The 24,502-nt window shown below is 35.1% G+C and overlaps 1 pseudogene; it reads left to right on the forward strand.

The window, feature by feature from the left end:
• Positions 1–313: 313 nt before the first annotated feature.
• On the forward strand, positions 314–1,419 carry LOC143656992 (negative elongation factor D pseudogene; annotated as a pseudogene).
• Positions 1,420–24,502: the final 23,083 nt, after the last annotated feature.

Below are 24,502 nucleotides of genomic sequence, written 5' to 3' on the forward strand. Positions count from 1 at the left end.
TTTCTATGATAATGGAGATTCTTAATTCAGAGTAGAATGATGTTAGCTACCGGCGTCAGGGCAAAAGAAAAAATATGTTCACCTAACATATATAGGCTGAGGCAGAGGCTAACATTAACACTCCAGTTTAGCAACGTCTTTACTCAGAACAAAATGGCGGAAGTACTATTTCCCTTCAATGGCTAACAAGTTTTTCCTATTCTCATAACTCTAGACTAATAAATCTTAGTGGAACATTTTCAAGAGTCAATTGAATGTCTGGCAAAGTAACATTCCTGCTCCTACAATATCTCTTCACACACCTTCTCCTGGAATGAGGATAAAATTAAAAGGTGTCACCAATAGCCACCATTTACCTGCAATTAGAAGTATTCTCAAGAGTTCCCATGTACCTCTGCATCTACAATTTCTTGATGGAGAAGAAAACCTAGAAAAAAATATCTCCCTGAGTTTGCCAAAATGGTTTGGAGCATACATACCTATTCGTCCAAGTGATGATGTCCGGGCCAGCCCAAAAACAAAGGGCTCATTCAAGCGCAGGATTGCTCAGGAAGTTCAGTGTTTTGCTCCGGAAAAAGGTCATGCTGCAAGCAGGATCACTCTAGGAGCAGGCACAGCTGCTAATGCAGGATCACTAGGCCCTTGGGGCTATTCAAAGGAGAGCTGAATCCCGACAATGTCACAGTCTTGTTCCAGATGTTGACAAGCATGGACATTCCTCCTGTTAGGAACTCATCCCAGTGCTGGCCTTTCTGGATCTGTTTATGCAGCCACTCTTTAAATCAGGGACCAGGATCATCCAGAACCACAAACAGAAGTATATCCGCATCTTGCCATAGGCCACAAGCATGCTTGAGACCTGGAAGAACAAGCAAATAACCACTAATAGAGAGGAGCTGAAGTCAACACCTAGAGCTTTTAAAACTGTTCACAATTTGTGTTGCAATGCGAACAAAGGGGCCTCTGTAATGCTGGCAGAATTGAGGACATTTTGGTGTACTAAAGTGGATGGATTGTACTATATCAGAATCCTGGTCCTTTCAACGGCACACTGCCCATAGCCCTGCGCACCTGCCACCAGCTCCTGTACCTCTAGGTCCTGCAGCTGCTTGTAGAATTCTTTGAGACTGAGCACTCGCAACTGGAAGTGATGGAACAGCCTGAGTGGAAGAAGGCAGTTGAATTGTCAGTTACATCTGTCAGTGTTTGGAGAAGCTGGGCACTGACATTTCATACATTTGATATTTAGTAACAGGTACTGAAAGTTATCATGCCTCCACGTACATCTGAATTTGTGCAGTTTTTCCTCCAAATCTTGAAAAACCAACAGCATTGCAGGCTTTATTGCAACGAAGGTGAACATGACTCTGCAATAGAATTTATAGCTCACTTATATCTTCCTTCATCATGGTGAACTAACTTAGAGCATTTCCCAAAGCTGAGGCAGAATATTCCAGAACAATTGTGGAAAATCTCTTTCAAGAAACTAAAATTTAAAGAGGCTCAGTCAGCACCTTGGAAATGGATTCTTGTGGGAGGAGGTAGATATCATTGTTTTAAAAGGAAAAATGTTAGCAGTGTAAGCAAAAATTGGTAATATAAATGGTCCTTTCTCTTTGTTATAAATCTAGTGCTGCCTCTAAAGCATATTTACAATATTTATTTCCCTCAATATAGGAACAAGGCTCATGTTTACTTCTCAGGATGGATCCAAGTTTCAGCCGCAGGGGTATAGGAATTCAGAAACAGAGCGACTCACTTGCTTAGCTTATAAGAACAGACGTCAAAATAAATTATCTTCAAAGATGACTCTCAACTTTGCTCAAAAGAACCAAATTAGAAAATTGATATTTTATTGTAATTGTTTTAATTCATCATCAGAAAATTAAAAAAAGCCTTTCTGCTGAGTTTGAAACATTGATTCTGGTTATATTGTTCTTAGTGTAAGTAAATCACTCTCAAGTTTTTTTAAAAAATGTATTCATTTAGCACATAATTGTTGAGTCCTAATTGTTGAGTGCTAAATGTCAGGAATCAAAAAGCAACATGTAGGCTGTGCAGTGGTGGCTCAGTGTCACAGTTCTTGCCTGCCATGCTGGCCAGAGCCCAGGTTCGACTGCTGGTGCCTACCCATGCAAAAACATAAAAACCACATGGGCCCTGTCCCCAAGAAACATAGAGCTAGTGGTAAAAATGCTCACCTCCTCAAACATGGATGTGAAGAAATCTCCCCGATTACAGAAAAGCAGAGTTTCTTCCCTTTTAGAAACCTCCCTAATTTAACTGTTATTCCACTTCAGGAAATAATAATGCTACAACTCTAGGCCTCATGAACGAGTACAGAACATAAGGTTCAGAGAAAAGAGACAAAAGAGGGTCCAGTGAGAGAGGGAAGTACATAAAAGATTTATTCTGGTGCAGAAAATTCTTTTAAAATAGGTCAATGTACAAAATGCTATGGGAGAAAAAGGTTGGATAGGTATAAAAGAATTTGTAGAGAATGTATAAAAGTTTGAAATTATAGAAGACTGAACTTTTTAAACAATAAGTGATCTGTGCAGCTGAAGTTACAAACATATAGCATTAGAGACAATAGAGACAGAGATCAAGGTAGAGAAAGAAGATAAAGAAAGACAGAGCTAAGGAGAGAGGCATATATATACATATACACACATGTATAGAGAACTGTGGATAGAGATAGAGATGAGCAAAGGCATGTATTAAAATCCATTTTAAAGCTTGACAGTTCAGGCCTCAGTTAATGGAATGATTCTGTAGAAGAGAGAATGAGTCCAGAAAGATTTGTAACCAGAATTGTAGAGAGTTGGTAACTGATTGGATGCTGAGGAATCAGATAACTAGGATATAAACATCTTGCAAAAAACTGTAGATGGTCATGTCATTTACTTTTATAGGAAATTGGAGATGAAAGCTGGAAAGCTGTATGCACTTTTTAGAGAAATGGGGAAAAGCTAGAGAAAAATATGCGATCACTTGATATGCACACATAGATATAATTATATTGGATGGGGTTTGAGGTATTTGCTATAGTGGGCCTAGGCCACTAGCAGTTGTCTATCCCAATATTGGCCCCACTGGTCCACTGTCTTGAGCAAATCATTCATTGGACGAAATTAGTCAAAACTGCACTTTAGTGTATAGCATAATTATACAAGTTTAATTTGTAGAAAAAAATTAATTGCATATAAATAATTGAGGTTTTTTTGCACTTCGGTTGAAAGAGAACATGGAGCGATTTATTTCCTAGAGAGTTTAGCAGTAATTATACGTAAGGCCACAATAAAATGAGAAAAAGATATGTTGGATGTCTCATTTTCAGAAGCAGAGACATCTGTCTTTTAAAATTTGACATCATTTTAACCGAGGTGCATGCCTGACTGAAAGTTATTTTGAATTAGGCTCAAAGGGGTGTTTTAATCTGAATACCTTATGCTTTATTCCCATCAACTTTCCTTTTCATTTACTTATTTCTTCACAGATATTTTAGCATGATAATAGGTAAAAGGGGGAGTTTATGAATTGATAACCTTGATTGTCTTTTGAGTCCAGTTGCAAAATATCCATATTCTCAAGAATGTAACTATGAGTTTAATACTTCATACATAAGGCTTTGCATTTTAATGATCTCATCCAGAATTTGTGGAGTAGAAGTTGAGGGCCTTGATCCTTTTAGAGATCATTTTCTGGAAGAGGTGATTGCCCTGAGTGGAGGCAGAGGTATGAAGAAAAAGATCAAAGTAGATGATCTTGATGGGGGAGGATTGTCTAAAATACCCTATTTACTGATTTCTTGAGTCAACATGAATTACAGGGTTTTCAAATATTGCTACAAGTAAAATTTTCCAGCTTACAAAAGACCCAGGGGAACAAACAGAACACAACACCTTTTTGCTTTGCTATTCTTAATATTCTGTATATTTTAGATTTCTTTTCTTAAAGAAAAGGGAATATTCTAGCCACAGTTGTATATAATGAACTGTCACAATTTGATCTAACAATTACTTTATATGTACCATTAAAAGCATTCTGTATATCTAAATAATACACTGGGTGGAATAATTCGACTATCTACTTAATTAACAAGCACAACCCAATTCAAGTTAATTAGGACAAATATTATATCACATATTTTGAACAAGAAAAGACAGTCCAAAATTAAGAAATTTTTCCAGGAAAATAGATTCTTTCCTTGGAAAAAGGAAAATTGAGTGCAGGATTTATGATTTCAAATGCAATGCCCTTTCCCCTAGCTTATAAATCATTTGGGCATGTGATCAATAATATTTCTAAATCATTTAGAAATAATCTCACCATTATTTCCTTGGAAGTATAATTACACTTTACACAATAAATGATATTGAGAAATATGTTTGCAGATTGAAAATGGAGTTTATGATAAGTTCAGGAGTGTTGATAAAAAAAAAGTAGGATCATTCGCTAAAATTTTTCCACAAAGTGCCATCCCTTGTGAATTTATTCTGTTCAGTATTTAGTTCTTGTGCCTAGTTGTGCTAAAAAATTTCAGATTTCAGACGATTGATTAAATAAATTAAATCCTGAAGATATTAAATTATATAAATGAATTTGTTACATTATGGTGGTAGCAAATCATTGTATTCTAGTGACCAAGATACTGTCTCTTCTATGCACATCACATCTTTTTCTATCTGAAAAGATATTATTATTAATTATAAATGACTTATACTGAGCATGGGCTCAGAGTAGAGGAAGGTTGGTACTTTGGGGGCACATTTCTCTCTGAATCCTCCTGGTACCACAACAGAATAATTCCCTCCCCCACCCCCCACTCCCATGATCTAACAATTTCACATGCACTGAAATCGATTTCCTGATCAGTGTTTGATATACACCACCAAATTATCTTGTATGACATTTTATTTTTTATATAGTAGGCCATTCCCCATCTGTATAAATGATATATCTCTACAAGGAGACTACTTCACTATTCTTGCTTGTGGATCTAAAATCACATTAAAATCCTGTAATTTTGCCAATCACACTTATTGGCTCATGCCCATTTATATGTATATGTAAATTACTGATTTATTTCTAACTAAAAGCATTTACTGTGTGTGGACTTTACAAGTTTATCTCTGATGATAACATATGTATGCTTTGTTTCTAAATTCATTATGACTACCACTAACAATTATTTAAAATCTTTATTTTTAAGCATTACTAAAGTGTATTTGGTGTTTTAAAAAGGGTTAGAGTACCGGGCTATTGTCAAACTTACCCATACTTCAGAAATTGAGTAGTACAGTGAAAATATAATTTAAAAATATATATTTCCAAATATATATATATATATATATATATATATATATGTTTACCTAAAATTTACTGGGTAGAAGAAATAATGGCAGAAAGAGACAGAAATAAGGAAACACTTGGAAATAAAATCTGCAAACTATATCACAAAATATAAATTGGTATAAATTTCATGCAGAAAGGATCATTACATATTGAAACAGCAGCCTTTGATATTCCTTAACTTTATACAAGATATCGGTCTTTACTTGCTTTTCACATTCAGGTTATTTATTTCAAAAATATGTGTACTTTCTTTAGGAATATTCTTAGATTTAGAAATCGGCCCAAGGGTGCTTGACCCCAGATCTGACACCTAGAAATGACCAAAAGCTCTGCACTCTTTAATGGTGCTCTGTGTGCTAGAAGAAACAAAGCAACCTGGCTTTCATTCTTGGAATTTGTGCCTTTTTACTGTTTTAAGTTTTTGTATGAATCTTTGGAAGCTGCTGTCTATATATCACAACAAAAGACTTAAACCCTCTTTGTACATAATACTTGAAAATATTAGAGTTTATTCCGGGAGTTGCCAAGAGGAGACATAGGATATTCAAAAAGGAGCATCTTTATTACTGCTTTTCTTGCTAGTGTTGACAGCCCCTTCACCTCAACATAACCAAGTAACAAATCTATAAGGATGAGGAAATAAACACATTGGTTTCCAGAATATGGTGAATTATAAGGGGTTCCTTTTGGAACTACACAAAATAATCTCTTGTTGATTTCATGCTTGACGAATGGAAAGTTTGAGGGCGATCCATGGCTATTAAGCAAAGTTCTTATAAATTAGAAACATAATCTGCCGAGGGATTAGAGCAAGTCATTTAGAAAGGCTTCTTGGCATTTGTGAATATATGCAGCACACAATGCATTGGCATCTGTTCGGAAAATAGATTCCTTGGCATCCAGGCCTCCTGTTGTTAAGCACGCCTGATATTATACAGCCGCAGTTGTGAGTATGGCTATTCAAAGAGGTTAAAACATGAAAATGACTTGCAAATCACCATTTGGGACCAATATAGCAAGAAAATAGAAATTACAAGCATGGCCAAATTAGTATTTTCTGTCGAATGCTTTTGGTTTTAAAGCGAAATATGCTTACTATGGGCATGTAGATGCTATATAAAAATATGCCATAAATTAATTCTAATTACAAATGCTTTTTAGTAAACTGATTATATCACAATCATGGTGTTCTGAGAGCCATTTCAAATTTCCATAGGGTGCTGAATCTGCAAATAATTGGGTCACATTTCATATGTGATAGGGTCACTGCTCTACTGATAATAATGGTGTTGGATTGCCAGGAAAACAGAGAAAGGGAAAGAAAGAAAAAGGGAAGGGGTATTCAAAGAAATACAGCCATGACTCCCATACCACCCATTCATTTTAGGAAGTAAATTCTATAACTTCTGGGCATTTAGTTCTAGTAGTCCACTGTTCATCTTGTTTTAGTTCATTTTTCTTTAATGAGTGCACAACAATTTACTACTTTTTTATATATCATATCATTATGTAAAATCATACACTAGACCCTATTTTAATTATGCTAATTCAGGCACAGGATCAAACACCAACAGGCAGGTATGAAAAATCAACTAATTAAGTCTTTTTTCTTTGAATCAAGGAAGGTCACTTCTACTGAGAATTTGAGAGTGGCCAAATTACACAGCTTTCAAAAATATATGTGTAATTATCTCACATAAAAAATGTCTGGAGCTACAGAATTCTGTGGGTGGTTCAATGGCTCAGCTACATCCTCAGAGCTCAAACATGCTTGCACTCCACAACCCTCAGTGTATTGAATTTCCTCCATTATTCTTGGCACCTCATTCTCCTGGCAAGATAGTGGCAGTACAAAACCTTTTATATTCTAACTACTGATTGGGTTCTTTGTTGCACCCCTTCAAACATCATGCCTTATATACCTACCTTCTAAATTGGAAGAAGTAAGACGGAGGTAAAACTTTTATTTGGTTTTGTTCTACCCCTGCCTTATATGTGATTCACATTTTTCTTAAAGGAAATGTTTTCTGAAAAAATAGGGATAGACTTTTCCTTTTGACTCAAAAGCCAACTTTAATTCATCATTCACAAATTAGGGGAGAACTAGATAACTCTAAGCAGTTCCTGATGATTACTTAGCAATCCAGCCCAATCCATCATGCCATTGATCCATCATTGCACTATACCTCATAGTCATAGCATTCTTCAAGTTTGGATCCATTCACTGTCTTTTCCCTAGGGTCTGGCAAATACTTGCCATAGAACATAAACATAAAAACATGTGTATATATGTATATATATATTTGTGTGTTTGTGTATGAATGAATCTCATTTGCATTCTCTTTTTTATTAAAAAAGAAAATAAATTTGATTATTTTGGAAAAAGCCTAAAACTTACCCATACCCAGATTTAGAGTATCCATCTTATAAATATCAGTAATTTACATTACTTTAGAAATAGCATTGTCTTGATCCAATTTTATTAAAATGCCACATTTTCCAGTGGTATAATTTTACCTTCTCTCTTTTTTTCTTCTTTTCTTCTTCTATTTCTCTGTCTCTCTCTTTCTCTCTCTCCTTCCCTCCCTTCCTACCTTTCCCCCTTTTTATTAAGTTTGGAACTCCCTGTACTAGTCTATATAACTACATAGAAATATTAAGAGACTTTTTAACATCCATATCCTAAAAATGCTAATGTTTGCTTTGTCTTAAAATTACTCTAATATCAGCAGTACACATAGTAAAGCCCTGAAAATTTCCTAATTCTTAGAAATTTGAGATAGTTATTTAACAATGATGATACAAGTAAATAGAAGCCTCTCTTTCATTTCATTTATTTTCCTTTTTTTCCATTTATCAAGGAATACATGCCTCAGATATTAGCTGCCTTGTTTATACTCTTGGTAAATATTATGTTTCCCCACATTTGTATGAAACGGCTTTATTTAAATTACTTAGAACATAATAGGGAAAATGGTATTTTCCCGGTGCTTTATTTGTACCATGGGTTTATTCTGCCTTAAATTTATCTTGCTTGGAATTAGATTATTGCCTTGTTACCAACAGGATTGCATTATTGTTGCTTAATTTGAGAAGTACATGGAATCTAATTTTTCTCTTATTTATATATATTTATACAGTATTCCAATATAAATCATATAATACTGGCAGTCACATTGGCTTTGGGAATGCCTCTGACTTCAAGAAAGAAACAGAGCTCTTTAACAACAACAACAAAAAAAAAACCAGTATTTTTAATATAATCTGTTTAACTTCCTTAAAATTGATACATTTACATAGAGTTGCAAGCAATCTGACTATGGCATCTCACACAACACAATATCAAGAGATATATTGTCAAATAGGTACAAATGAGACCCTGTTGAGATAAAGCTTAAAAACTTCAAAACAATAGTATTCTTTTTTAAAAGGAAAAGAAATATGAATAGTAAAAAATGAGTATTGCTTAACTCCTAACTAATTGGAGATTTCTTATGATTTGGTTATTATTCCACAAATATTTATGTATCTCCTTTGGATATTTCAATGGTAAAGTAGAAGTAATACATTTGATGTAAATGTATTTACTTTTGTATTTAGCACACAAGCACACACACACACACACTCACACACACACACACACACACATTCCATTAAGTAAAATAGGCTGAGTGAATTCTTTTATATCACTAATAAACATGTATGCTATTAAAGCATCATTATAGCATTCCTGAAGTATCCTAGAAAACCTTCAGCTTAGGTTAGATTACTCTAAATTTAGGAATTTATTCAGAATTTTCACTTTGAGAGGCTATTCCTAATTGCTCAACAAAGATAATCAGCCAGTTTTCCACAATAATTATTTCATATCTGTTCTCCTACAGTCTAAATATATATTAAGACCTAAAATATATTTGTTTCCTGCCACTTCCACAAATCATTTTAGGAAACAAAATCTACATATGCAAACAGTACTTACAATAAAAAATCAAAGCTACACTGAACTCGGAAGTTAAGGGTTAAATGTATCTTCCTCCTTCAATAATAATATAATAACAATAATAATAAAAAGTAGAACAACCAGAACAACAACAAAAGAATAAAAGGGTCCAGAAAAATGGTAAAAACTTTGAAAAGTGTTAGCCTAAGACAAAAGTAGAAAATCCAGTATGTATTGAGGCATCTTCTGATCTCATTATCTCTCAGAACTTATACTGTGAAATGACAAAATTACTCATAAATGTCACCATGCCTTCAGATCTACAGAAAAGTGGATTCATTAGGAGTTCTTATATGTTTTCTCAACTGCCAGGCATTCATGGAAAGGCTGAATCAGAGGAGCATTGGAAACTGGAGACTTACGTTCTTAGATAGAAATAAAGATTATAGGGCTCCATATTAAATTGGGGAGAATATAGACAATCCAAAGACTAAATACCATTAACAGTAGCCCCATTAGAAAGCAACCCAAGTAACTAAATTGAATAAACACTCATGAAAATGGTATAACCCAATCTAAAAAGACAGAACTGATGAGGACTAACTATACTTAGTCTTAGATGAGCCCACCTGAAACCTCTCCCTAATTTTTCCACAGGCTACATAAAAGTGGATAGAAATTATGGATGTAGCCACCAGATTTCATGCATCTCGGAGGGAAAAGTCAGCCAATCTGACAGACAGTGAACAAATTCAAGAAGCCACTTACTCCGTGCTACTCAAAGTGTGGTTGGTTGACTCAGGGCCTGTCTAAGGACCCACCATGAGAAAGCTACAAGCATTTAGGAATTTTGATAAAAACTTGACATTGCAGAGATATCCAAAGCCTCGAACAGTGGACTCATTTAACAGGGTATACATCAGTTCAAGTGATGTCAAACTTGTATGGTTTCCACATGTGGGGATGACCTCTGTATTAGTCATGCACAGATGTACCAAAACTCATCCTCTGGTGGATTTGAAATAAAAATGTAGAGGAAAAACAATTGGTCTTTAACATAGTTGGTATGAGAGATATTGACCTCCCTAGAGCAAATCATAGCACAGCTTTTCAAATTTAAGTGTAATATGACTTTACAATTATGCAATTCTACTCGAAAAATGAAAAATATAATATTCACAGGACACATGAAACACCAAGCACGTGACAGGATTTGGAGTGAGGAAAATGACTACTAGAAAAACAGCTTCTTTTATATTAAAAAATTAACAAGATAATAAAGAGACCAAATGACATGAAAAAAATGCATTACACAGTCAAAGAAATAAATGGATAATCAAAACAGTATTGTTACAGAATAACTTGTAAATTGCCATAGAATATTAACAGGACCGAAATTAAATTTCTAAGAGAGGAAAGACCAGGCATAATGACTGTAGAGGAAAAAAGACAAAGAAGTCAAATAATTAAAGAGCAAATTAAGGTATGGAAGGCAGATTATCTACCAAAATAATAGCTGGAATTTCTGAAAAAGCACATCAAACCTAAGGAGATAAAATGTATTTAAATATTCGAAATGGGAAAGATTATAATGAAAGAAGACTCAGAGACTAGAAAGGGCAAACCATGCAAACCAATTAATTCCAAAACAATAAAAAAGACATTTCTTGATTATGCCACTAGAATTTAAAAGTAAAGGGCTTTTTAAGCAAGCAGACAGAAAAATAAATGTTTCCTTGAGACAGAAAAATTAAGACTGATCTGCTGCATCAAAGCGACATTATAAATGAGAAGACAAAGAGCCATACATTCTCTTCCACATCTTAGTGAAATTGTGCTCCAACAATATTATTCAGCGGCAGAGTGTTATTTTAGAACAAAGTGATTGATCAACATCGTCCAGTAAAATATGCTTGAGTTCCTCCTAGGGGGAGGGGAAATCTAGCGAATTAAAAAGGATTCAAATTGAATAACTCAGTAATGGTTACACTGATGTAATAAAGAGTGGGGATGACTATCTTATTTAAATAAGAACAAAGATTAAACAATTTGGGGGTGTATAATATAAATAGTATAATTAACTGTTAATTATATACTATAATTATAATATAAAATAACAAAAATAATTTAAAATGGAGGGGTAAAAGAAAGTAAGATAATGCTAATTTCTCCATCTTCCATTTCAGTGGGTTAAGAGATACTATTAAAAGTTAAATATGCCACTGTAATTATTGAGTCAATTTCAAATTTTTCTGAACCTTAATGCAGACTTTCTCATCATGAGCACTACTAACATTTTGATAACCCTCTGGATGGGGGACCATCCCGTGGAAGGCAGGATGTAACAGCGTTATTGACCTTCACCCACTAGGACCAGTAGAATCCCTCCCATCCCCAGTTTGACAACCAAACTGAGTCTAGACATGGCCAAAGGACCTCAGGGTAGCGACACACTTCCCACTGCACTAGGAGTCACTGCCACAGAGGCATCATTTCAGAAGCCTGCCACCTGATTGCCACTGAGGAAGGGGGAGGCAGTTACCTGAAATACAGCAATTCCCCCAAATTCACTTTTCTTAAAATTTTACATTTAAATTAATTTAGATTCAGTACTGTGTGCATTTGGCCTGTAATTGCTTGGGATTTTTTTGTTGTTCTTTCTGTCTAACTTGCATTAATAATTTCTAAAATTGTCAGGGGGTAGAGAATTTTATTCAAAATGATGACTATTTTGCTGTCTGGAATGAAACAAACTTATTTCTAAGCATATTGAATGACAAAGAAGGTAGAAAATATGAATATGGTTAATTATGCAAATCTCACTGTGTTAATAAGGGAACAAAAGGGCATTTACAAATTCCCAATAATCTTTCCTAAGTTGGCTAAACATCAGAGAGTTAAAATTCATATAAAAAATAGTTTATACCTATCAAACTACCAGTTGATTTAGATGTTCAGCTCAGACAAATGCATATTTAGGAATCTTGCCTTGGAATACTTGGCCATTAGATTTATTGACTTAGTCTCAAAACAGTTATCACTAATTATTTTTGCTATGTATTTCAGTGTCTGTTGTTTAGATACTGAGGTATAATTGCTTTATAGTTCATATATCATGAGGTCAGTTCATGCTCTGATTTTGCTTACTGCCTTAACCAAAAGGCCAATAACACCTCCTGACACTAAGTAAATGTTTAATCAGTAGAAATATGGGTGCAATCACCCAGGTGAGCTGTAATATGTTATTTTTAACTCTGATTATCCAATCAGTTTCAGGTTCTCTATTAGACAGCAATGTGTTACTAATAAATTTCTAACAATTTTCAGAAGTGTTAAGCATCGAATCACTTGAAAACATCTTGATTAGGTGATTTCCTTTAGTTTTCTGTTCTAAAGAAGCACATATGCTTAAGCTTCACTATTTTAATTCTCAAATCCTGGGAATTCATCCAAATGTAAAATGGCATATTAAGCTGCACCTACAGAAGGATGAAGGCGTCTTTCTTTCAAATTTTTATGAGAAAATTTTGACACATCTCTCTGCTTCCCTCCCCCCTTTTCTCCCTCACTCTCTGTAACACACGGAATTGTGTTAAAATGTGGGAAACCCACCATCTCTGGAAAGTTGAAATCCATATTTACTTAGCCCAGTTTCAAATAAACAATATTTTTCATTTGGAGCGCGAGAGGACACACTCCTTGAAGGATGTGGGCTCAGTAGCAGCATGAGATAGAAATTCTCTTCTGGGTTTCCAGCCAGGTTTATAATGTTCCCTTAATATGGTTTTGTTTTTAGAATCTTTCAGGCATTACAGTTGATCATGTTTATGAGTACTTAGGGACATTTATGTATGCAAATTATTTAGCTGACACATGAACAAACTAATGAAATTTTACTAAATAAAGAGCAATCATTATGACGAGCTAGTATATATATATATAGTACGTATAGCCACATCACATATTTTATGTATTCTTTTAAATATATTTTGTTAATTATAATAATATTAACTTGTTTTATACAGTAACATTTTAAAAGTGAGGCTTTCCCACTGTGTGTTATGTGATAAACAAAAAACTATTTCTTTTATAGTCTTCATTATTTTTCCTTTTATAACTACAGTTTTCTCTATATGTTTATTAACATTTTACTTATAGTTACAGGCACTAAGGTAGTTCAATATTCTAAAAAAGTGTGTTTGCAATAATTACATTTGTATGAATACATATAAAATATGTGTTAGTTAATGAAAACACAGTAACGTGTACTTGTAGTCCATTTTTTTTGCATTAAAATAATGCTTCTACAGTGCGTGTGAAAATCCAGATGCAATAATCATTGGATCAAAGACAGAAAAATATTCCCCACCATCATTAGGGGATGAAGAGAGTGTGTAGTTCAATTCTTGGTCATTCTCTACTCATTCACTGATTTGCCTCAAAGTAGAATCCAGGAAGCCCAGATGGTGGTTTATGGAAGGATTCTGTAATCTTGAAGTGACACATACCACTGAAAACCTTTCTCAGTTTGTTCTAGCTTTTTTTGTGAACTGTTATTTAGATATCAGGCTATTAATGCTTAAAAACAGCTAAGGAGCTCAATCCAGCTGTCACACTGTAATATCTTATGATACTCTTATGATAGTGGAGAATTTATCCCTTTTCCCATTTCCAACCTCAATTCTTTCCTATGTTTAACCTCTTGATGTTATTTACATTACAATCTTGCTTAACCCCATAGTCAATATGTATTACGTAAAGTAATCTCACTGCTGAAACTAGTACCAAAGAAAGTTTGCATTTCTAGACAAGAAGTTAGGATTTAAGGAATGATTGTGAGTATTGTATTATTATATAGATATTCCTTTTTACTTTCTAGATTATTAGAGTAGACAGAGGGTAATATCTGAAAAATTTTAATTGCAATCCAGCTGCCTTAATCTCTGATAATGATTGTATAGCTTTTATCTTCCGCCCCTGTGATTGTAAAAACCTTCCAACTAATCTTCACTTGTACTTATTTATCCAGTTTTTTGTCTTCAGAGTTTATGTTCAGTAAGGACAGCCCCTAATGTTTTAATGAAGGGTCTTCAGTCAGTCCAGAACTAACACACCCCAAGTCCAAAGTTATCTTGAGAACCAAACTGGAGCAAAACAAAATGGGCCTGCCTGCCATGTGCAGTAGCTTAGACTTTAACCTATAAGTTACCTATACATCATCATAAAACTAAAAGTCACACCCACCATCATATTAAGGCTGCCGTTTTCTTATATACGTTTTGTGGCTAAGAATGTAATCAATCTGTGCATGCTCAATAATTAAAACAGACACATCATATGCATGTCTGGAATGGGTGGAATGACTGAGAGCTCTAAATTCTCCCACACAGAACTGTAAGTCTCCCAAACTGTGGAGGCTGGTGCCCCTCCCCTGTGGGATCCCAAGGAGAAAGTAAATAGACTTTAGTAGTAGCAAATAGTTCAACCAAGCTCCAATTGTGGAATTAATTAACAAATTCGGACTGCTGTAAACAGGCCCTAAGCACAGATAAACCTGAAGTACTAAAGGAACCAAGAGCACAGATAAACCTAGAGTAAGCAACAAAGGAATCCAGAGTATCACCCATGCAGAGAGTAGGCAGGACTGATGGGAAAAAGCAAACAAACCTAGGCTTTTTGAGTTGGATAGCACAAAATACAAAATACTAGAAAAGGGATGAACCCCACAAAAAGGGGGGCGCACAGCTGGAGACACAATAGAGCATCATACCAACTCCAGGTCTTGATTGGCAAACCCAGTGAGTTGGGGCCCAGCTCTGAAAAGACTTCCCCCTTCTTTTGTTTTAGTTCTTAATAGCACAATAAATTGAAATGTGAGCACTCTCAGGCTTCAGCACTGTCCCAGGCAAGGGTGGAATTAAGGAATGTCTGAGATATAAAAGTAAATTCAGGTGACTGGGGTTTGGGGATAATTCCCTAAAAGGTGTATCTTTCCCCAAGAAAAGGGGGTGGGGCTCAGCTCAAATGGCAGCCCTCCTTCAGGAAAGTCAGGCCCCAGGGGCTGGAAAAGAAAAGCGATCTAAACCTACCCTTTACCTCAGCCTCTGTCTCAACCACACCACTGGCAGGCAGAGACTGCTGAAATTAAAGGCACCACATCACTTTGCACTCCTGGGAAGCTACAGGCAGAAAAGCACCATATGCTGGGCAGGATAGGAAAAGCCTAGAGTCTAGAGGTTTCAAGTGAAACTCTGACAACCTGCTGTGTCTCACCCTCAGGGAAATGATACTGGCTACTCTCTCCTCCTGAGACATGGTTCTGTCTGGTCTGGGAAAATCTGACTGGGGGTGAGCATATCTAAGGAGACCCTCCCCACAAAAGGGGTCCATATAGGCAGGGCAAGAACAAGAAACACAAGAGCTGAAAAATTCTTATCAGTGAAACAGAGCCTATGCTAGAGGTATAGAATAAGTCGAACCAAATGCCAAAGAACAGATAGAGATCAAAGCCAGCCAACAAGAAAACCCTAGGTAAAAGAGTGAAGATGACCTCCAGAATAAACTACTTAAGGAAACCAAATGCCTAGATGCCAGGAAAAAATAACAAGTCATACAAGGAAAATTAAAGATACGGCCAAGTCAAAGGAACAAACCCACATTTCAAATGTGATATAGGAGTTGAAACAACTAATTAAGGATGTTCAAGCAGACATGCAAAATCACATCAAAAATCAGATCAACAAGTTGTGGGAAAATAGGGCAAAAGAGATGAAGGATATAAAGAAGATATTGGGCAAATGTTATCCTGAAGATTATTCTCATGCATTATACAGAAATCCCTTTTTTGTTTGTGGTGTATTGGAGTGGCTAGAGGGAAGTACCTGGAATTGTTGAACTGTACCCCATTAGCCTTGACTGGTGGATGACAATTGCATAACAATATAGCTTTTAGAGCATGTCCCTGTGATTGTGAAAACCTAGTGGTTGATGCTCCCTTTATTCAGGGTATGGACAGATAAGTAAAAAACAAAACAAAGTTTCAATTAAATCACCTCTAATTATATCATCTGGGGCCATTGCGCTCATTTTTCTAAAACCTGCCCATCTTTTAATGCTATAAAACCATCAGCATTACTGTTAGTGAGGGGAGTCAGAGTTTTGGGTCAATAAGCCATCTGATCTCCTGCTTCACACTTAGCAATAAACATTTCCTCTCTTTGAAATCCTCATGTCTCAGGAATCGGAATCGGTCATTTGAATGCCTGGCCAAAAGAATCTACCACCTTTGACCAAAGTAACAATTTCCTTTCTTGCACAAATTTTTTTTATTTTTCCTACAGTTAAAAATTACTTCTCTGGTTTTCATTTTCCATGCATCCTATTTCTGTATTATTCAAAAGTGCAAACAGAATTACCTCATACTTATATAATGTTTTAAAATGGAAACCATTCCAAACTTACTATAAGTTTTTTTTTCTTTTTGACAGGACTAAAACACATCATTCACTGAGTTGTTGTTGCTGCTTTTGTTTTTGTTTTCCTTCATTAAAATAGAGAAGTTTTAGTTTAGGTTTACAGGAAAAAAATTGCAGAAAATACAGAGTTCCCATATATGCTATTCCTCAAATACATAGTTTCCCCTATAATTAATGCTTTACATTAATGTGGTACTTTTGTTACAATTGATGAAATAATATTATTATAATGATACTACTAACTGCAGTCCATAATTTACAGCAGGGTTCATGATCCTGGTTGTACAGTTCTATGGGATTTATATACTTTTATTCTGGTAACACATAAGTTACATTTTGGTTGTTTCTTGGAAAGAATTCACTTTCATAGATGCCCATTTCCCGGCTCCAATCTGGAAGAATTGCTCCTTAGACAAAGCTTAGGAACTTCTGGTCGCTATTCTCCTAGGTTGAATCCTATGGTTCCAAGACCTCATGTTCCCCTATTCCTTGTCTGCAAATCATATATTACATTAGTTCTTAAGATTGTGTGACTGGAAGGTAAATTGGTCGAATTGTTGAAAGTATGAAAATTCTTTACTCCTTCCTCACAGTTGTTTGGTAGTTTAACTGCACATATCAATGCAAACAAGAGAAAATCCTAGGAAAACGAATTTGCCTCAGCATTTTGAGCTATTGCTCCAATTCATTCTTGCTCTTCAGTGTTGTTGAAAAGACTAATGACATTTCAATACTAATTGATGTGGGATTTCTAAATATCACTATAGCTAGCTCACAGCTCTAGAAGGACACGGTTTTTCAAAAAAATTCCCCTCAAGTTGCTATAACTGTGAAATGTGATAAGGATTCACAGAACTTGGGGAACAAGACAAAGGGAGGGCTTCACAATTCAGTAGAAGACTTTGATTTGAACCTTATTTTTCAACTCAATGCCCACTCCCCTCTGCCCAGAAATCCCGGTTTATCGCCTTTCACCCTCAGCGAATACAGACATAAATTATTCTTTGGTGTCCTCTAGAAGTGGATGAGTGATGGTTGAAAGTCTACGCAAGATGGATAAATACGGACCTTGTGTCTTTTCAACTAGCTGATGAATTTAAGTTAATATTAATTTGTAAATTAATTTCCAATTAAAGTGTTAAACTCAATTTTGTGATTGCATTGGACCAAATTCCATTTTTAGCCAAAGAGATTGCAATTGAGAAATTGTTATACCTTAACTTAAATTAAAAAGATTTCATGTTGTCTTGGCTTCCTTTTGAGAGAGCCCATCTCAACTTAAATAGAAAGAAATGAAGCTTAATCACAAGGATATATATATATTTTATTTTGGTAATGGGAGATACCTGAATATTCTAGAATATGGAAGTAGTTAATTACAATTTGAAATCTCCACAAGAAGGAAACAAGTGTTCTTTAGTTCGTAAGAAGACCATTATTATTCTTTCATTGATCCCTGACAAATTGTGTATTGGATGATAATTTAACAATATGTAAACCGAAATGGAAAGAAATATTCCTGGACACTATAGTTATCTTGTTTTGTTGGGAACATGGGTCACAACTACGAAGAGAAACATTTAAAAATCAATGTGGGCAGAAGAGATTTGCATATTTCAAAATAACTATTAAACCTTATGACAAGTAATTCTATTCAATGGGCTATCAAAGCATTTTTAGCTTTCTAACACATTTTATGGAAAAATATTTATCATGATGCAAAAGGCTTTCCAAGGCCAGGCTTTTGATTGTGTCACTGAGTAGAAGAGGCCGAAAGATAGAGGATGAAAGAGTAACACGTGTGCATTTCTGAGACGCAGTTAAATGACTTGTCTCTTTTAGCATGCTTTACATCCTCTTTTGATTCTATTTATTAACAGCTAATCATACTCAAAATATCTGATTACAGACAAAAAGGAAATAGAAGAGAAGAAATCCACTTAAGAAGAAAATGTGGCAATACAGGCAGAAAAGTTGAGATTTTGAGAGGCAATTTCATTTTCATCCTTGAAAATATTTTTTCTGTCCAGTATTTATTTAACATATAGTTGCTCACTGGCCTTAGAACACGTGAATATAAATCTCAGGTATGTATGTCATTTTCTAGCTATGCGACCCTTAGAAATTACTTTTCTATATGAATCTCAACATCTTCATTTTTTAAATAAAAATATTAATGCTTACCCTTGCCTACTTCATAAGATCTAATGATTTTTAAAATAAATGAACTGGAAAATGCAAGAAGCTATATAAATTGAAGATAATAGGATGGATGATATTGTTCTCATATGGATTTTATTCAAGAATAGACAATGCCACACCTTGTTAAAGTTATGAACAAATATATACAAAAATATACTGGCTAAGAGTTTAAATTTTTACAGTGCATAACAGTTCCCTATTCTTACAATGTCTTCTCTATGGTGGCATAATTCCACCACCCCTTGTTTTCAGGCATCATAAATCGAAGCTTTAAGAAATTTAGTTTGGCTTACTGTGAAAGTTTACACACAAAAGGTAGAAGAAACAATCGTCATACCAAACTTTAGACATTTTTAACTGGAAACATTATAATGATATCTGGCTGTATAACATATCAGAGATCCTGAAGAAATATTTTAATCTATTAAATGTAATGAACACTGGCACTGTGCAATAAAGAGGCATTTCTACTTTCCCAGGAGAACAGAAACACATTTCAGCAATTTGCATCATTCATCCATAAGGGACAGTTTTGTTTTGTTTTTAAATTGGAGAAGTTGCAGGTTCACAGGAAAATCATGCATAAAATACAGAGTTCTCATATACAACTCTATAATTTACACCATGCATTAGTGGAATACATTTTTACAATTCATGAAAGAACATTTCTATAATTTTACTATATTAAATGGAACTTAAAAATCATACCTTAGAGAGCCAAGGAGCCTGCGAGGCCTGGCACCTTTGCTTCACCCTGCACCTCTAAGTGTGCTCCTCTTTGGCTATGGCACAAGAGTCATGCTTGTGACCCCTTGGTGGGTGGGGGTGGCTTTTGGCTAAGAATGATAAAATAGGATATGAACCTATTTTTCAATAAATTCAGCCTTGCACAAGAAGATCAGGAAATCAGCTAGCTGCTTTAAATAAAAGTTGTAAAATCATTTACCTCATTTTTGAGTCTCCCTTTAAAAGCTTTCAGACATTATCAATAAATATTAACAGATGTTTTAACATAAAATAATGATTTTTTGGATAAGAGTTTATATCTTGCATAAGAAAACAGAATTCCTGAGAGGCAGTATGAGTTATCCATTCTTACAAGCCACACCCATCTGTGGGGCCTAATGCTGAAATATATGGCATCCCCATATATTTCAGCTGTATCTGTTAGATCATGTTCCTCTATGAAATTCCTTTCCATTACCCTTTTCATTACTCCATTATCAACCAGGCAACTATCTGTCACTCTTTGGAGCATGTGGAGAGAAAATGGACTTTGCAGAAGATTGTCCAAAGTTTTATATGGCTTTACATTCTTTCCCAAATCATTTTTCTCTGTAGAGCAACAAGTTAGGACACTGAAAAGAAATTTGTCCTTTAAGTCTTAGATTCTCGACTTCCTATTTCATCTAATTCCTGTGCTCCTTCTTCTAGAGAAGTGTGGGAAGTAATTGGCACATCCAACTTACTACCAGCAATTAAGTCTTCATTTAGGAATAATGTCAAGAAAATCACTGCCAGGTCCTATTGGCTGGATCTCTACAATTTGAAACCTGATGCTATTCTGTTTGTTTCTCGGCCATGCACAGGGATAGAAAATAATAACAATAACAAGAAAAATATGATTTATAGGATTTGTTTACTTAACATATGTAATTATATCTCACAAAATTGTGAGGACTAAAATGTGTAGATTGGATGTAATTGGCGTCCTTGTTTAAGCAAGGAGACTGAAACACTAGATCATATTTAATATAAAGAGCAATGATTGGATTTCTTTCCATGTCTGTAGGACTCCAAAGTCTTCATTTTTCTTCTCTATTGCACATAGATATAAAAGCTGCATCAGACTTTAGAAAATCTCTGTTAAACACCTAAATGTTTACTCTACTTTAAAATCTCTAAGGAGAAAATTCAGTTTACCAAGTATATATATTGAGAATTCAAAATGCCATGAGTCTTCTGCACATCAGGCAATGAAATCCACCAGTGAATATTTTCAAGAATATTTTCATTTTGAGCTTTACTGTGAGACAAATCCTTTCTATCCTAACCTAAATCTGTGAATTTACACATCCGCAAACACAAACAAATGTACCTTTTTACTTGTTTCTTAAAGGAGCTAGAGACTAACTGCTCCCAAACCGAATGTATGTTTGTTTTGATCTTATGTAATTATAGCAAACTATTATGTCATTATGTAGAATACGTAATGTGCCCTTTCAGATAAATTGATTTCCAAGATTTCTTATCTAAAACATAAATAGTTCAAATTAATTCATTCTTCCTACAAAGATTTCATTTATAACAGCTTAGTTATGCCCTAATGAGAATTCTACTTTTGTCTTGCTTCCATGTTCCAATTTGTTACAGAAATTAAATTAGTCAATCATAATTCATTTTCTACAGATCAGTAGTGACAACTATACTTTCTTCATCTACTTATTAACAACTGGATTCTATTTTTTTTTCCTCAGTATAGTGTCTAGGAAGGTAAACTTAGTACTGATGCAAAATGTTTATTTTCCATTACTCCCTATTCGTAGAAGTTAAGAGAAAATGTATAGCATTTTCCTTCCCTTATTCTATTCTCAGTTGTTTAATTGTTTTTTTTTTCACATGGGCAGGCACCAGGAATCGAACCCGGGTCCTCTGGTATGGCAGGCAAGCACTCTTACCTGCTGAGCCACCACAGCCCACCCTAATTGGTTTCTTTACAACTTTTTAGACCATCCAGAAGGGCATTCAGGCCCAGAGGCTATTGCAATAATTTTTTTACTTAGAAATGTGGAAAAGAGAAGCTCTTGCTGGCAAATATTTAATGTCAGGTTAATTTTTCAAATATATTATAGGGAAAAATCCAGAGTCAGTATGTGTGTGAGATGAATGAATAAATAAATGGGTAATATTCTAAGTGTTTACTGACTTTCCATTTTCATTAAAGTCTACTACAGAAATCTGTGAAAAGAGGATTAAATAAAATAATTTTCATGAAAGTTTAAGCAAAATAGGACTTTTAAGTCATTAGTTAATTGAGCAAGATATAATCACTTTTCTCAAGGTGATCTATAAATACCCCTTTCTTTATCCCACCAACATTTAGAACCAAACGATGAATACAAGAGTAACAAGACAGGTGAAAATTGTAATGTCACTTTTATAGTTGGTAGGGCTACATGTCCCCAAAGCAGCTTCTTTATGTGGTCCCTTGCCCTAAATTAGAATTATTCCCGTACAGCAGTCTGGTCCTGTAGGATTAGAGCCAGTCCAGCTAGGTTTATGGCTTACTGACTAGAAAGTATCATTCCAAAGAGAGAAGTGGAGTATGAGGGACTGGTGCTAGGAAGAGAAGAGCCAGGCATTCCCAATGTTTTACCAGATTCACTAATCAGAGAAGACACGTAAGCCCACCTGGAGTATGACTCCTACAGAGGCTTCTCCCCACTCTAGATTGTAAGTTATATGAGGTGTACGTTGCTCATTGCTGTATCTGAGGGCCTATGACAGTATCTGGCAGAGATTAGATACTAAATATTTATTGAATGTTAATCCAATGACTGAAAGTATTCATAAGAGCTTTGGGGAGCAACCACTTCTCTGTTATGATCTCACTGCCAATTAAAATAAAAACGATAGTTTCTATCAGAGTCTTCTTTACAAATCAAAATCTTATTTGGATAAGTAAATAATGCCTCCTTTTTAAAATCCTCTAAGAATTCCATGTGTTTAAAACTTTATATTAAATCTTAGAAATAATATATGAATGCATTGTCATATAAACTATCCAAGGTACACTAATATTAATAAAATGGTAAGATGATTAATACATTCTACCCTATCATACATATTATTTTGACATCATTTCATTTTAATTAACAGATGGCTTAGAATATTTTCTATGTCCATCATATAATTCTGCTTTAGTATTTTTATTGGATGCATAGAAATACAATGTACATTATTTAACTTTTCCTTTTTTGATCCATTTTAAATGTATTTTGTAACTCTTTTGCTATTACAAATAATAATGCAATTAATAATCACATGCAGGTCACTCTATGAGCATATGCAACTATTTCTTATGAAGAGATACTCAAAAACTGAAATTCTAAGTCAAATTTAGGGGCATTTCCAATTTGTTCTGCTATATTTTCCCTCAAAAGAATATGGATTTACTAATTTTCCTTTGATTTTGTTCTTCATCTTTACAATTTTGACTGATCTGGCCAAGTTCCTAAAAAACACAGTTTTTAATAAGTTACTGAGACTTTTCTAAGGCTATTTTCCACCTTTTTTTTGGTATTTACTTACTCTGATCTTGGAGTTTCTCTGCACCTGTTCTTAGCTTTTAATGAATTTTTTTCTTTATGTGCATCTTTACTTGTGATTTACTTTGACACTGTCAGTATGATCCCATCCAATTAATATTTTTCAGTTATTTCTCACAGCTCGTAGTTTGCCAATCATTTCTATGACTTTAAGAGATTTGAGACTGGAGGTAGAAATTGTACTCAACCTACCATCTCTACTTCTCAAATTAAAGTGATGCATTCATTTGTGTGTGTTTGTATGTGTGTGTGTGCATAGTCTGTCATTTTTATTTCTTTTTTTTTAAAGATTGGTCGATTCATTTTTAATCTGAGGGTATTTGAAAAGGAATAGGCAACTAAGTATATTCATAATTCTAATGTGGAACCCTGGCAAGTACATCAGGGTGATAGGCAGTCAGTTTGCAGACAGCGGGAGCTGATGTGCTCTAAGAAGCTCCATTCACCATGCATCGGGAAAGGCGGAAGAGGGACATTAAGATGCTATGACCAGGTGGGAAGATAGCAGTGTAGGAAGCTCCAGGAATCAGCCCCTCAACCCAAACAACTATTGAACTGGCAGGAACTATCTAAATCAAACACTTGGAAGTGCCAGAGTCCAGACAGGAGTGGGAGGGAAATGTTGGTAAATTGGAATAAAAAACAATGTGTTTCAACCTCCCTATGTGGCTACCATCCTCCTTTCCATAGATTTATACCTGGCAGTCATGGGTACTAGAGCTCTGGCTCCTGGCTCAGCTGTGGGTGTCAGGTTGGGACAGAGAACTAGTCTTCAGAACTCTGGGGATGTGTGGTCTGATTCCAGACCTCTTCCTTTGATCAGTTCCTTTAGATCACTGCGGGCAGCTCTACAGACAGTCTTTGTTCCAACCCTCTGGGGCACAGACAGCAGAGGAATCATAAAGACAGCAAGTAACCTTCCTCAAAACTACAGAAGACAGTTAATGGACTGCAGTAGGCAATCAACTGCTGAATTAAGAAAATGCAGCTTCAAACCTCATAGAAATAGCTCCTCCCACACTTGCTGGTAACTTCCCCACCTCCTGCACTACACAGAGTGGAGACAGTTTGCGCTCCCATTTTTAGTCGCTGGCCTGATTCCAGAGGAAACAGAGTGGCCCCTGTGAGCATACTGGGGTGACTGTACGTTAGTGCCAATCTATCAAGTGAAAGTCTGAAAGACTGCGCTAACATCTTGC

This window comes from Tamandua tetradactyla, chromosome 2 (genome assembly GCF_023851605.1).
Source record: "Tamandua tetradactyla isolate mTamTet1 chromosome 2, mTamTet1.pri, whole genome shotgun sequence".
Classification (NCBI taxonomy): domain Eukaryota; kingdom Metazoa; phylum Chordata; class Mammalia; order Pilosa; family Myrmecophagidae; genus Tamandua; species Tamandua tetradactyla.